Below are 16956 nucleotides of genomic sequence, written 5' to 3' on the forward strand. Positions count from 1 at the left end.
TAACTAACCTAAGGACATAACACACATCCACGCCCGAGGCGGGATTCGAACCTGCAACCGGGACAGAAGCGCGGTTCCAGACTGAAGCGCCTACAACCGCTCGGCCACCGCAACCGGCCCGTGAGGTGCAGTGTATGAAATTACGCAGCAGCACAGTGGAATATATTGTGGAAAATGTTGTCGCACAAACAAAATTTAAACAGGACTCTTGTTGTTATTCTTGTGGTCTTCAGTCCTGAGACTGGTTTGATGCAGCTCTCCGTGCTACTCTATCCTGTGCAAGCTTCTTCATCTCCCACTAGTTACTGCAACCTACATCCCTCTGAATCTGCTTAGTGTATTCATCTCCTGGTCTCCCTCTACGATTTTTACCCTCTACGCTGCCCTCCAATACTACATTGGTGATCCCTTGATGCCTCAGAACATGTCCTACTAACCGATCCCTTCTTCTGGTCAAGTTGTGCCACAAACTTCTCTTCTCCCCAATCCTATTCAATACTTCCTCATTAGTTATGTGATCTACCCATCTAATCTTCAGCATTCTTCTGTAGCACCACATTTCGGAAGCTTCTACTCTCTTCTTGTCCAAGCTATTTATCGTCCACGTTTTACTTCCATACATGGCTACACTCCATACAAATTTTTTCAGAAATGGCTTCCTGACATTTAAATCTATACTCGATGTTAACAAATTTTTCTTCTTAAGAAATGCTTTCCTTGCCATTGCCAGTCTACATTTTATATCCTCTCTACTTCGACCATCATCAGTTATTTTGCTCCACAAATAGCAAAACTCCTTTACTACTTTAAGTGTCTCATTTCCTAATCTAATCCCCTGGCATCACCCGACTTAATTCGACTACATTCCATTATCATCGTTTTGCTTTTGTTGATGTTCATCTTATACCCTCCTTTCAAGACACTGTCCATTCCGTTCAACTGCTCTTCCGCGTCCTTTGCTGTCTCTGACACAATTACAATGTCATCGGCGAACCTCAAAGTTTTTATTTCTTCTCCATGGATTTTAATACCTACTCCGAACTTTTCTTTTGTTTCCTTTATTGCTTGCTCAATATACAGATTGAATAACATCGGGGATAGGTTACAACCCTGTTTCACTCCCTTCCCAACCACTGCTTCCCTTTCATGCCCCTCGACTCTTATAACTGCCATCTGCTTTCTGTACAAATTGTAAATAGCCTTTCGCTCTCTATATTTTACCCCTGCCACCTTCAGAATTTGTCAGAGAGTATTCCAATCGACATTGTCAAAAGCTTTCTCTAAGTCTACCAATGCTATATATGTAGGTTTGCCAGGACTCTTAGATACCTGCATAATGACAACCTCAGAAATCGGAACTTTTCAAAACTACCCCACAAAGTTTTCAGAACAACCACAGCGCTACACTACTGACTGGACCATTACAGTGCTCAGTTTTCCTTTGGCCACTTTTGTCGGCATCATCAACTCACAGCGACAGTATAACACTGGAATACGAAACAATATACCAAGAAATGTACAGTGAATCCGAGACATGTACAGTGCAAGAAATACACACGAAAACCACTAACCAACCATAATTGCCAAATCGATAATCGTCAGTCCCACACAATCTGTGTCGAAAACATAACTCGTGGACGCGTATTTTCCATTGAAATGAGACATTAGATTCGGCGATTCTCATCGGCTATTCTACCCTGTCACCCAATTGGCTACAACTGATGGAAATTAATTTCCACCAGTAGCACCCGGCAGAAGAGCTGCTGACACCGTAATAGCAGTTTAACCTTTCGTGTGGACTGAAGGGAAGAGCTAAATATCTGCATGAGAAGTAGTGGGACGCTGACAGGCACAGAGTCAGTCTTTCGAACAGACAAAAATTAGTGCGAGGAGCATAGCGGCACGTTCCACAGTTGCCGTCACCGGCACATGTCTTCTGTGTGTGCAGTGCAGTGATGGACAGTGAAACTGTGTGCAGATCAGAGAGCACTGTACAATGGGGACCAACGCAATGAGGCATGGCAGGTGTTAACACAATGACCTCGTAATTGGGAGGATGGAATGTATTCTGTCCAGCACTCCCGATTTATGCTTTGCGTGGATTTCCAAAATCATTTCAGGCAAATGCCAGGATGGTTTCTTCATCAAGACCTTGGCCAACCACCTGTCTTAACAACAAAACTGTGACGCAAGGAAACAGTACTACTTCCATAAGCCCAGACACGTCACCATGAAATTCAAGTCAAAGCCATCCCATCCAGGTTCACAAGCCCTAGAAATACTCCTTTCATATTTGAGAGAAAAATCCCCTGCGGTTAACAACCATAGTTGTAAATCGGAGCTTGCTCCAACTAAGGTTGACAACCTTCGAAAGTCAAAAATGGAAAGGTCTTTTAGGAAAAAAATTCCACCGTCCTGCTCAAAAAGGCAGGAAAAGGCTACATCGGATTCAGTGGGTAGTCAGCTAGAAGACAGCAACGAATCGGAGCGTTTACAACCGTCAAAATGCACACTAAAACACAAAAAGAAGATTAAACATGAGCAAATAAATTATATAGCAACACACAAAATAAACTCACTACTTCAGACCGAAAAACTCAAGGAGCTCACAGATGAACTAAATAAACAAAAAATTTTAATAACAGGGATCCGAGAAATGAGAAACACCACAGAGGATCCATTTGAATCACAAGGATACAGAATTTATAATGGGATACCAGGACCGAGGGCAATGAAACAATGTCCCCAGTTTGGAACAGGGTTTTTAGCAAACATAAAAATAATAGATTCAATAATGGATTTCCAAGCAGTATCACCAAGAATTGCGACTCTAAGCTTTAAAACAATGAATAAAACCTATACAATAATAAATTCTCATGCCCCAACAAATGAAAAAAATTGTCTAACAAAAACAAGGGAAGAGATAGATAAATTTTGGGACCTCCTAGAACAAACTGTGATCAGAGTAAATAAAAAGAATGTAAAAATCTTATTGGGAGATTTCAATGCTCAGTTGGGAAAAGAAAGGAAATATAAAGATATAATTGGAAAATGGAGTCCACATAAATTTACAAACAAAAACAGTCAAAGACTTGTAGAACTCTGCAGAGAACACAACCTTATATCTAAATCAACATACTTTAAGAGGAACCAAGTAAACTTAAAACATGGAAACATCCAGACTGGAGGGTGGGGGAGTGGCAGCTAGACCATGTCTGTATGGTCAAAAATTTTCATAAGGAGATCCACAATGTTAAAGTACTGAGAGGAGTAGACACAGGTTCACACCATTATATAGTTAAAATTAAAATCAAACTCACTCCATTAAAGAAGAGGACCGGAAAACCTAATTAAAAAAAGGAGGTTTGACCCGCATCAGCTAATTAAAAATAATAAATACCAACAAATAACACAAACCGTCAAATTAACAGATGATCAAGAACAACTAGTGCCTAATCTTAAAAAAGAAGCAGAGAATCTAGCTCCATTGAACCCACAAAGGAAACATGCATGGTGGACATCAGAATATGACAAATTCCATGAAGATAGACACCAAGCATGGTTAAAGTTTCAAACACATAAAACTGAAAAAAATGCCATCAACCTAAAAAATGAAAGAAAATAATTCACACAAAATGTTGGAAGGATCAAGAGAGGATTCCATAAAGATATTATAAACTCTATAGAAGGTAAGTATCATAAAACCAACTTCTGAAACTACTACAAAATCTTTCGGAAACAACTACAACAATATGAGGCCCCTACACTAATAGTGAAAGATGAAGATGGAAGAATGATATACAGTAACAAGGAAAATGCAGAAATCATGGCAAAAGCATTTTACAAACTTCTGAATTACGAGTAACCCAAAGAACCCTTACAAATCAACGTAAATACCCCAATAAAAACCAAACCTAACAAACTAGACGCTCCAACTTCCCAAGAAGTAGAAAAAATTCTTAAAGAACAAAAAAATTATAAGGCATTTGGAGAAGATCAGGTTTTTGATGAAATGTGGAAATATACAAGTGACACAGCCAAGACCTCCTTACACATGGCTGTAACAAAAATTTGGGTAACAGAATGATTCCCCGAACATTGGACGACAGCTATCATCCACCCACTACACAAAAAGGGAGATAAGAGCAACCTAGACAACTACAGAGGAATCTCTCTCCTAGATTGCACATACAAAATTCTATCCAAGATCCTATACGAAAGAATCAAGGAGCAATTAGAACAGGAGTTAGGGGAATATCAGGGAGGTTTCAGACCACGGAGAAGCTGTGCGGAGCAGATAATTAGTTTAAAATTGATTATGGCATACTACAAGAAACAGAACAAACCTCTGGCAATAACATTTGTAGATTTTAAGAAGACCTTCAGTATTAAAAATTTTAAGAACTCTAGGACTCCATTCAAAACTAATTAAAATAATACAACTCACTCTAACCAACACCAAATCAAAAGTGAAGTTTAGAGGAGAAATCTCGGAACCATTCCTCATAAAAACAGGCTTAAGATAAGGTGACTGCCAATCACCATTACTGTTCAACTGTGCACTCGAATACATAATGAGAGAATAGTACAAGGACAATCCAAAGATGATAAGAATTGTAAGTGCAAAAGATGATATTAGTGTAAACAGCTTGGGATTCGCTAATGATCTTGCTCTCCTAGCCAACACTGTTCAAGAAGCCAGGCAACAAGTGAAATCGCTACAAGAAATAGCAGAGAAAGTAGGCCTTAGAATATCATTTGAAAAAACAGAGATTATGCTAACTGATCCACCACTTGTAAACAAAATTACAATAGGAGAGCAGGAAAGCAAAAACGTTGATAAATTTAAATATTTAGGCGAAATAATAACATACAATCTAAATGAGAAGCCATCTTGGCAGAATAGAATAAAAACAACTGAACTACGCAAATTACATTACCAAAACTACATACAACAAAAAATGCCTATGTATAGATGCAAAATTAAAACACTATAAAACAGTTACACAACCAGAAATAACGTATGCAGCTGAAACTATCTTCAAAACAACTAATACAGCAGAAATTGACAGAATACTAAAAATAGAAAGCAGAATAATTAGGATATGTATAAATAAACAGTATAAAATAAATGGACACTGGAGAATAGCATCAAATGAAACAATATATAAGAAAATAGAACCAGTCATGTGCACGATCAGGAAGAAACACATCTCATTCTTTGAACATCTGATGAGAACTCCAGAAAACAGAATTAGTAAAAAAATAATACAAAAATTGTGGAATAGCAAGAGCAACATTAAATGGATCACAGAAATTAAGGAAGATATAAAAGAACTCCAAATTACAGTAGATGACCTAAAAAACAAGACAGAGAAAACCAGAATACTGCAAGACCCGCAAACCAGGCTACAAATGAAAATCAATAAAAGGTGTACAGGAAGAGTGGTCTCAGACGAAGAAAGAAAGAAAATATCTGAAAGAATGAAGAAATATTGGGCAGACAGAAGAGCAAAACACCTTTCATATAAGAATAGACTCTAATAATTATATTACCTAAATATCATATTAAGTTATTGTTGAGCCAAATTGTATCCCTGTGTAACAACTTGTTTACAACTTTGTATTTTTGACTATAGTGGTCCAATGAAGGCCATAAAATAAATAATAATAATAATAATAATAATAATGAGAGAAAAATTAAAATGGTACTTGAAAAATCGCTTTAAATATTATTTCAAAAAATCTGTTTCTATAATATGTACGATTTCATATTTATTTATTTATTTATTCTTTGCCCATGGACTCCAGCTGAAAATCCAGCTGAGAGTATTGGGTGTGTCATACAATAGCCTATTAACATCAAACTTGATTTCAATATATATATAAATGAAACAGATGATTAAACAGAAATAGTCCATAATCATACAAAGGTTTTACATGTTCCTCATTATACGTACACACAAATAAAAAAAAAACATACAGAAATGATAATTTTTACAGGTAATTTCAGTAATGATATATTTAAACACCATCTTAGTATTCACTCAAACTGTATATACATTTCTCTGTGAGATATAGTTTCAAATGATTTTTAAAACATTTTAGATCTGTTTCTTTTTTAATGATTTTGGGGAGTTTATTAAAGAACCTTTTGCCTGCTTCTTCTGGGGCAGTCACAGTCAGTTTTAGATTTCTGTTTATCATGTAGTAATTTTCATTTCCTCTTGTACCGTGTTTGTGTACATCTTTATTTAGAAGGTGTTTATCACTTGACCTTACCACCATTATACTTTGGTATATATACAGTGAATATACTGTCATTATATTATAGTGTACAAAAGCTTGCCTACAGGTCTGTCTTGGTGGTATTTTTGCAATGCATCTCACTGCCCTTTTCTGAATTGTGAATATTCTTTTTAGGTAGCCAGCTTGTGCATTTCCCCATATTTGAACTGAATAAGACAAATGTGGGAAGACAAGTCCATAATACATTGATCTGAGGACTTTATCACCCACAGTCTTAGCTGTTTTATGCATGATGAAGATCTGTTTGTTTATCTTTTTACACAGTGCATCTATGTGCTCCCCCCATGCCAAATGTTTATCTACACTCCTGCAAATTGAAATAAGAACACCGTGAATTCATTGTCCCAGGAAGGGGAAACTTTATTCACACATTCCTGGGGTCAGATACATCACATGATAACACTGACAGAACCACAGGCACATAGACACAGGCAACAGAGCATGCACAATGTCGGCACTAGTACAGCAATGCAGGCTGCTATTCTCCCATGGAGACGATCGTAGAGATGCTGGATGTAGTCCTGTGGAACGGCTTGCCATGCCATTTCCACCTGGCGCCTCAGTTGGACCAGCATTCGTGCTGGACGTGCAGACCGCGTGAGACGACGCTTCATCCAGTCCCAAACATGCTCAATGGGGGACAGATCCGGAGATCTTGCTGGCCAGGGTAGTTGACTTACACCTTCTAGAGCACGTTGGGTGGCACGGGATACATGCGGACGTGCATTGTCCTGTTGGAACAGCAAGTTCCCTTGCCGGTCTAGGAATGGTAGAACGATGGGTTCGATGACGGTTTGGATGTACCGTGCACTATTCAGTGTCCCCTCGACGACCACCAGTGGTGTACGGCCAGTGTAGGAGATCGCTCCCCACACCATGATGCCGGGTGTTGGCCCTGTGTGCCTCGGTCGTATGCAGTCCTGATTGTGGCGCTCACCTGCACGGCGCCAAACACGCATACGACCATCATTGGCACCAAGGCAGAAGCGACTCTCATCGCTGAAGACGACACGTCTCCATTCGTCCCTCCATTCACGCCTGTCGCGACGCCACTGGAGGCGGGCTGCACGATGTTGGGGCGTGAGCGGAAGACGGCCTAACGGTGTGCGGGACCGTAGCCCAGCTTCATTGAGACGGTTGCGAATGGTCCTCGCCGATACCCCAGGAGCAACAGTGTCCCTAATTTGCTGGGAAGTGGCGGTGCGGTCCCCTACGGCACTGCGTAGGATCCTACGGCCTTGGCGTGCATCCGTGCGTCGCTGCGGTCCGGTCCCAGGTCGACGGGCACGTGCACCTTCCGCCGACCACTGGCGACAACATCGATGTACTGTGGAGACCTCACGCCCCACGTGTTAAGCAATTCGGCGGTACGTCCACCCGGCCTCCCGCATGCCCACTATACGCCCTCGCTCAAAGTCCGTCAACTGCACATACGGTTCACATCCACGCTGTCGCGGCATGCTACCAGTGTTAAAGACTGCGATGGAGCTCCGTATGCCACGGCAAACTGGCTGACACTGATGTCGGCGGTGCACAAATGCTGCGCAGCTAGCGCCATTCGACGGCCAACACCGCGGTTCCTGGTGTGTCCGCTGTGCCGTGCGTGTGATCATTGCTTGTACAGCCCTCTCGCAGTGTCCGGAGCAAGTATGGTGGGTCTGACACACCGGTGTCAATGTGTTCTTTTTTCCATTTCCAGGAGTGTATTATAGTTCCTAGAAAATTTGTGCTGGTTACTTCTTTAATAGTCTTTCCATTTATATTAACATTTATATTATAATTTTCACTATGCTTGGTCTGAAATACTACATTCATTGTTTTAGACTGATTCATTAACAGGTTGTTTTGTGTTAAATATTTATTTGCATTTTCAATAGTCAGGAGAGCTTCCTTCTCAAGCTCCTCCTTTGTGTCAGCTGTGCAAATGATTGTTGTGTCATCAGCATACATTATAAGTTTCTGATTTATATAGCTAGGGAAGTCATTTACGTAGAGTATAAATAGTATTGGCCCAAGCACAGACCCTTGCGGCACACCGTGTTTAACTGTTTGTAATTCTGATATGTAGTTTGTTATATTTCCCCCACTAGTATGTCTGATTTCTGTGCATTGTTTCCTATTTGTAATGTATGATTTAAGTATGTCATAGCATTTTCCTCTAATTCCATACTGATATAAGTTCATCATTAATTTTGAGTGGTTCACACAATCAAATGCCTTAGATAGGTCCATAAAAATCCCACAAGTCTTTTGTTGCCTGTCAAGTAAATTAAGAATGTGCTCAATTATATCTGTTGATGCTGTTTTTGTTGACTTCCCTTCTCTGAAACCATGTTGTGATGAATGCAGTATACTGTACTTTGTTATAAAACTTACAGTTCTATTCTTTATTATCATTTCATAAATTTTAGCAAATGTTGAGATCAATGATATTGGCCTGTAATTTCCTAATTCATCCCTGTTCCCTTTCTTAAATATTGGCTTCACTTTACTTACTTTCAGTGAATCTGGAAATATACCTTCTTCTATCGCAGCATTCAGCAAGTGTGTCAATGGTTTTAATATACATTCTCTGCATTCCTTTATGAGATGTGATGTGACACCATCCAAGCCAGAAGAATGTTTAATTTTAAGTTGTTTTATTAGGTTTGACACTTCTGCATCTGTTGTAGGTATGAAAACCATAGTATGATTTGTATGTGGGGGGTTTAACAATTTACTTACTGCATTTGTTTTATTTTGACTTATTAATTTGTCTGCTACAGTAATATAATATCTGTTAAAAGTATTGGCTACTTCTAGAGGGTTTGCGTTGCTTTTCCCACTCATCAGTGGGCAGATGTCCTCTGCCCGATCTGTTACTTTTCCTCTCGCTCCATTAATGAACGACCATAAACCTTTTGAGTAGTTCTTTCCCTTATCTATAGACATCCTGATGAATGATGCTTTAGTTTCTCTGATAAAACTACAGTACTCTTTCTTTTTTATTTTATACAGTGTGTTGTAGGCCTCATTATTTTTTTGTTTGGATAAATTTCAATGTAATACAGTATACAAAATGGAGATGTAGTCACATAAACCACAAAATATTTTGTTAAAAGTGAGAGAAAAACTTCTGAAATCATATGGAAATGACATATAACATAAATGGTGTAATCAAAATTGTAATTTAATGTAGTGTAAGTGTAGATTTTTGATGTAGTTAATTCGATGTATGGCAGCTATTAAAATATGTACAATTTTCTGTGATAAAAATTTGACTTGATTCCTGCATCTATACTCTGCAAACCACAATGAGATGCGTGGCAGAGGGTACGTCCCATTGTACCAGTTATTAGTGTTTCTTTGTTCCATTCACGTACGGAGCGCGGTAAGAATGATTGTTTTAATGCCTTTGTGCGTGCAGTAATTATTGTAATTTTATTCTCACGGTAGCTACGTGAGCTATACGTAGGAGAATGTAGTATGTTCCTAGTCATACAATGCTCTGTTGTCCACGGATCCAATAAAGATTGCGTTAAATTTCGAATAACTACACTTATTTTTCTGTACGTTACATCTGCTTCAATTTATCACCTTTATTTGGCTATAAAATGTACGCCCAGAGCCTGTTTCATTATTTAAAGTACAATCACGAAACTTTTTCACCTTTCGCGACAAAATGGAGATCATAATCTGAAGTAAATGTAATCAAAATAGAATTTTATGTAGCCCTTGGGAGTGGGGGCGTTATATTAAAAGCGGAAAATAAAGTAGTTTCACTAAGGTCGGTGTGTTACTAGTAAACATATTCCTAACCTACAAGTTAAGAGTCGGGACTATTTGACTACATGTCTTTCAAAAATGTATGTAACATGCTATTTGTTAAGGAATGGAGGGACAAATGTTGATTTCTTCGGCCTGTTTAGATGTAATCCAACAATACAGCAATTTAGATTAACAGTTACGAGTAATGTGACAGCTGTCAAACAAATGCAACTAAACTTTACTTATTCATTTGTCTCTCGCCGAAGCGGCGCTGCCAGCGCAAGCACGGTGTGGCATCTCTTGCTGTCCAAAGTGCGTAGAACTACGGAGACGGCGAGTGTTCTCAGAAGGCACGGATTGCGTGGGCGCCATAGCAGTGGCAGACAGCTTATTAGAGTGGAGAAGAGTGTGTGCGCCGCAGGGCGATGTGAAGTGAAGTGCGCGAGATCAGATCGTGTCGCGAGTGAGTGAGTGCCGGCGGTTTGTTCGCGATCCTCGCACGAAACTCGGAAGTCAGCGGGCGGCTGCTTGTCGACCAGTCACGCCCACGTCTTTGCCTTTCGTCTTTTTACCCTGGTGAGTACTCTGCGGCCTGGCCGAGCTGCACCTCTGGCTGTCAATGACTGTGCTGGCCCCGATTTCGTCTTGACAGTAACAGATTTTCGTGCTCGTGATGATGTAATACGCCGGGTAGTCGTGGTGGCTTCTTCTCAGGGAATGCGGGATGATTCAGTCAGCTATGCGGGCTAGTCACACGGGGGACAAAGTGCAAGGCACGGCGGAGCAGCCATAAGCTGCAGTATCGATGTGCTCGCGAAACTGCATTGCGTTCTTCCTCAATTTTTTTCTGTCTCTCCCGACCCATCGTTTGCTAGCACTGATTTCCTCGCAGCCAATGCTGTGTGTGTGTGTGTGTGTGACCTAATCTTCTAAACTTCCTCAGCAAGCCGGTGTCGTGTGCGCGACTTTAATATTTTTAATGCGCACCATTACAACACCGGGCGTGATTAACGTAAATTAAATGCTTGCTTCGCATGGGTGACCTGTTTCTGAGTAATGCATTGGCGTCTCAATGGATGTGGGAGACACGCAAACTGTGGTGTGAATGAGTGTGTGGCTATCGGAGTAGTGAGCAGCGACGAAAACCGGCTGATTGTTCTCGCAGAAAAAAATTACGTAAAAGCTGTATTATTAATCTAGACTTGCTGCTCTCCAGTAGTTCAGTCGGTGAGTATCTGGTTATCATTACGCAGGTTAATACATCCCTATCCTTTACCCAACGCCTCCTCTAACCTATTTTTTCAGGATCAGCCTCGCGACTTCCCTCTTTTAGATTCTGTCGAAATTGGCCACAAAGTTAAAATAGATTTGCAAAATGATTAAACACAGCGTTATAAACGCAAGCAATTATTGCGTGTCTTCGCCCACTATTGTTTCTACGTTTTGTAGCAGGCTCTCTCGTGTCAGGAATTGCGCCGTGGTGGGACTACGTATGAAGCCCCAACAGGCTCGTAATGTATCGCTTCCCTGTTATTTTTTTTTTTTTTTTATGATTTACGTCACGCGCTTGGCTTCTTTTATGGCCGTGCGAGGCTGTCCGTGCGCAGCAGTGGCGAAGGCAGGCAGCAAATGAATAGGAATGGCCCGTTCAGCGATACGCCGCCCCTGCCTTCTTTGGAAATGTGGCTGGCGGCGATTTTATTCAATCGATAAGGCGGGCAGGCTGTGCGCGCTCACGGTCATTACCAGCGGCCGAGCCCTTGCCCTTTTGCCAGCTCTGGAATTTTCTGCGCACGGTTCGGGAAACGGGGTGGCTTCAGCTTGCAGGCCGACGGCGCATAACGTAATATAATATGGCGAAGCAATCAATTCTGGAGTGACCCAGACAGAGGATGTGCGCAGACGAAATCTATAACGTCATATATCTTCCGTCTGACACAAGAAGCAGAATTATACTTTCTATGGATGACACCAGTACTGTAATCAACCCAACCATACATAGCATACAGCAACAGAATAAGTCGTAAACAATCTTCTTGAAACTATCATTGACAGTTTTTCTGCGAATGGCCTCGCCATCAATTTCAGAAAGGCACAGGATTTTTTTTTATTTTTTATTTGTTGATTCGTCCTTGGACCATTCTGTACAAAAGTGTCGGGCATGTCAACCACATCACAGGTATAAACACAAAGTACGAGAGAATTAAACGAGGATAGTGCGGGAAGTCGGCCCATCGCCTAATCAAAGGGATCATATCAACATTCATCTTGGCAGCTTGGGAAAACTCAAGTCAGGATGCGAGTCCTGTGCGTTATGACTGGAATAGCCAACTCGCCCAGCATGTGATTGGAAGGGAAATTACAGACACGGACTGGAACATGCACAAGAAGTAATTCAGCGATGTAATTAGAACATGAAACTTTGATTTAAAACACTTCTGAAAAGTGTAATACATGAAAAACATGGCACCACAATGTCCAACACCATCTAGCACTTTCTCTGAGGAGATGAAACTGCTTTGCGTCTGAAACAGAGGAAGTAGAAAACACAGTAGAAACACTCGTTTGCAAACACACACACAGCATAAACAGCACATCAGCTGACACAGGCAAAAGAACTCAACAATAAGTGAGGGCACAGGGTAATATTTCACTTACATTCTAGAAACACTACTCAACAAGAAATGATTTTAACTCTGCTCTAAAAGCCCTTTCCTTTCCAACGTCTTAATGTAAGTTGGCAGTGCATTGCAAAGAACGACCCCATGGTGGCTAATACGTCGTTGATAAGAGTTATTCTTTCGTTTTCTATATGGAGTGACCAAGAGCTGCGAGTATTAAAACTGTGGTAATCGTGGTTGGTTTGAAGGTCACGAAGTGTAGCAGTTATCAACATACATTTATATATGTAAAAGGATGATTCAGTAAGCAAACACTACTCTTTTAAATAGAGTCTTGCAGTGAGCTTTAGTAGACCTGTCTGACAATATTCGAAGACCCCTTTTCTTTAGTGTAAAAATTTCACTTAATGTGCTATTAATTTTACAACAGAAAACTGTTTCGTAAGTTATATGGCACTGGAAGCAACCTACATAAGCCACTGTGGCACCCTCTGAGGAGCAAACTTTAGAAATAACAGAGTAAAACATACAGAAAGATCACCGTAGATTTCAAAAAGTTTTGATCATCATACCCTTTCTAATTGATCTCTGCCTAGTACCAGTTGGAGATCTTGGTTTTGATTCATCTTTCCAAATAGAATATAATTTGTTTCCTTCACTTTAAGGGTCAACCTGTTGACATTGGGCAATGAATGCAAGGACTTCGAAGGCTTAATCAGTTGTTGTAGACACAGATTCCTTAACATCAGTCGCTATTACGCTGTCGTATGCAGACAGCATGATCTTAGATGCAGCTTGTGTTCGTCATGTATATAACCGAGGAACAGAAGGGGCGAACACACTACACTATGGTACACCTACTTCTGATTTTTTGATTAGAATGAGTTGATGTGAGTTCCACAAGCTGCGAGCTGTTAGGTAACTATAATTGATTTGAAACCACTTGTTTTCAACCTCTTTTATGCCTGTTGCTTCCAGCTTATCTAAAAGAATTTCATGACTAACAGTATCGAAAACTTTAGAAAGATTTAAATTATCTCCCTCAACATAACTGTTTTTTCCAACAGTTTCATTTTTATAATCCTCCATCACTGTTTCTGTACATCTACCTATGCATAAGCCATGTTGCTTATTGTTCAGAAGACAGTGGTCATGTAAGCACTTGGCAATTAGTTATTAATCTGTTATTTTAGAGAATAATGAGAGGAGTGAAATATGTCTATAATTTTCAACTTTATGCCTGTTACTACCCTTCAATAAAGATATCATTTTCGAGATTTTTAGTGTTTGGAGGAACACTCCATCAGTGAATGATAAATTAACAATGTGAGCCAACATATTGTTCTGAATGTGTAGCGGTACTACGCCAATGATGAGTGTAACAAATGGTTAGGATGTAATAAGTGGGATGGAAACTTAAAAATTTCCACATGTTCATACTGTTGAGAATTTAAACTGGATAATAGCACATTTCGAAATTCCAAAATCAACTTTGTACTTAGGATTACCACACATCTTTTGGAGGAGCAAATCAGTGAGTTGACATCCTTATCATATTTCCATTCAGTAATGCCATATGGAATAATTTTCTGGCGTGCCTCATCTTTAAGAAAGATCTTGATTGTTCTAAAACGTACTATAGGAATAATATATGGTGCTAACCCATGGTATTATAGACATCCGTAGATATTAATACGGTTTCCGACACAGTTTCTTATATTCTTTTTTATTAGTGACTAGTTTGGAACATTTTCTTTCATTCTAACTATTATCTACATCAGAAGGTAAAGTTTTATTAGCACAACATGAAATACAAAATTTTGAAACATTTTGTATGCACAGATTACAATACCGCAATAAATGTTTTATGGCATACCTGCAGTTCCAAATTTTCGCCGTAATAGTTTGTTTCTACATGAGATAAATCCAAAAAATCGTATTTAACCGTCTTAGATTGTCTTGGCACCTTCAAAATTCGACAGGCATCTGTAGTTGTTTACACAAAACAATTTGACAAGAGATTCAGTTGTTTAGTGTGTTGACATGTCCTCTTTCCACAGATGATAATGTTACAACCAAGGAGATAGAACACCATAGAGTTAACACCACGATCAGAGTGAAGCAAATTGAACAAAACTCCGTTTTTGGAAGACAAAACAAAGATGCGGAAGGAAATTACGAAACCTAGCACAAAATAATTAATTCACATAACAGTACACACGTGAAAGTTTGTGCTGGTGTATAACTCAAATTTGCAAAAATCACTAACTGATAATATTTTTAAAAAGTGCGTACATGAAATGAGATATATTAGTAATCTTACTGCTTTTGTGTGTGCAGTTACACACTGAACAAACTTAAGGCATGATTTCGAAAAGAAATTCGGCAACTGCATATTTTCAAGGCACAACCGCTTTCGATTGGCGTTCGTCTGAAATCGGTCACCTGAAATCCCACGCTCGTTAATTTTCAGAGGATTCACTGTATTTCATTGTTTCCGTATTAGATAACTTGCTTGTTATGACAGTATACTGTTTCAGGCCTTTGGTTTTAGTTATGTCATGTTCCGTAGAAAATTTTCCCGATTATTTTATCGATTATGATGTGGAATAAGTCAGATTACAAGATATATATACACACACACATATGAATAGTGCTAATATTAATATTACTGAAATTTTTAGTTCTACACATGCAACTACATTTAGAGGTACCTTTTTTTTTACCATTTCTGAAACAAAAACTCGTCCATGGAGTAGGAGTAGTTATCCAAAAGAAATGATTTTAAGCTAGATTTAAAACTTTATCTGCTACCTGCCAGACACTTTATTGTCGGGCAAATGATCAAAGATTTTTGTTGCCGAATAATGTACTCCTTTTTGAGCAGCTGACAGCTTCAATAAGGGATAGGAAAGGTCATTTTTCCCTCTAGTGTTGTACGTACGAACATCACTGTTCTTCGCGAATTGCGATGGATTATTTGTAACGAATTTCATTAGCGAATATATGTACTCTGATGGTGTAGTTAAAATACCTAACTGCTTGAAAATGTGCCCGCATGACGTCCTTGGGTGAACACCGCTAATTATTCTCACTGCTCTCTTTTGTGCAATCAATACTTTGTGTAAGTGGTGAGTTACTCCAGAAAAGTATTCCATAAGACATTATTGAGTGGAAATATGCAAAGTACTTTAGGAGGCTGATCTGTTTATTACCAAGGCTAGCGACTATACGAAGAGTGAAAGAAGCCGAACTTAGTTGTTTGAGTAGCTCAGTAATATGCCTCTTCCAGTTCAAGTTGTCATCAATCTGAACACCCAAAAATTTGGAGAAATCTACCCTGTTAACTGAGCTCTGTTCATATGCTATATCAGTTGTCAGTATGACTCTGTTCGGTGTAAAGAACTGGATATAGCGAGGTTTTTTTTGTTTTTCAAAATTGAGGGACAGTCCATTTTCTGAGAACCACTTAATAATTCTTTGAAAGGCATCCTTAGCAATATCTTAAGCTACTTTTTCTAGAATGGGATTTATTATAACACTCGTGTCATCTGCAAAAAGTACTAGTTCCGCTTGCTGAACGTTAAGTGGGAGATCATTCACATGAATAAGGAACAGCACAGGACCTAAAATTGAACCCTGTGGGACTCCCTTTGTGATAACTCTCCATTCACTAGAATTTACCACCCTCCCAACATTATTTGTGCTGAAACTTCCTGGCAGATTAAAACTGTGTGCCCGACCGAGACTCGAACTCGGGACCTTTGCCTTTCGCGGGCAAGTGCTCTACCACTTTTGCTTTTTGTTCATTAAGTATGATTCAAACCAGCTGTGTGTATAGCGTTCAATTCCATAAAACCTGAGTTTTTTTAAGAGCGTGACACGATCCACACAGTCAAATGCCTTGGAGAAGTCACAAAATATACCAACTGGCGATAATTGGTTATTTAGGGCTTGTACTATTTCATGGGTAAATGTGTAGATAGCATTCTCATTCGAGTAACGCTTCCGGAATCCGAACTGTGACATGCTGAGTAAATTATTTTCACTTAAATGTGATACTACTCTTGAATACATAACTTTTTCGAACATTTTAGAAAATGAAGTCAGCAATGAGATTGGTCTATAATTATTTAAGTCATTCTTGTCCCCTTTCGTATGAAGAGGTTTGACAATTGTGTATTTCAATCTGTCTGGAAAAATTCCCTGTGTCAGCGAAGCATTACATATATTGCTAAGGACTCCTCATTAAATTAGAACAACACTTCAAAATTCTGTT

General features: G+C 39.4%; 1 protein-coding gene across 1 annotated transcript in view; it reads left to right on the forward strand.

Moving 5' to 3' along the window:
* Window positions 1-10387: 10387 nt before the first annotated feature.
* Window positions 10388-16956, forward strand: part of LOC126443008 (amyloid beta A4 precursor protein-binding family B member 1-interacting protein-like) — a 536811-nt gene continuing 530242 nt past the window's right edge. Inside the window, exon 1 of the mRNA XM_050090859.1 lies at window positions 10388-10632. The gene's annotated coding sequence lies outside the window, so the exon portion shown is untranslated. The remainder of the gene's footprint in view (window positions 10633-16956) is intronic.

This window comes from Schistocerca serialis, unplaced genomic scaffold, assembly GCF_023864345.2.
Source record: "Schistocerca serialis cubense isolate TAMUIC-IGC-003099 unplaced genomic scaffold, iqSchSeri2.2 HiC_scaffold_1420, whole genome shotgun sequence".
In the NCBI taxonomy this organism is placed as follows: Eukaryota; Metazoa; Arthropoda; class Insecta; order Orthoptera; family Acrididae; genus Schistocerca; species Schistocerca serialis.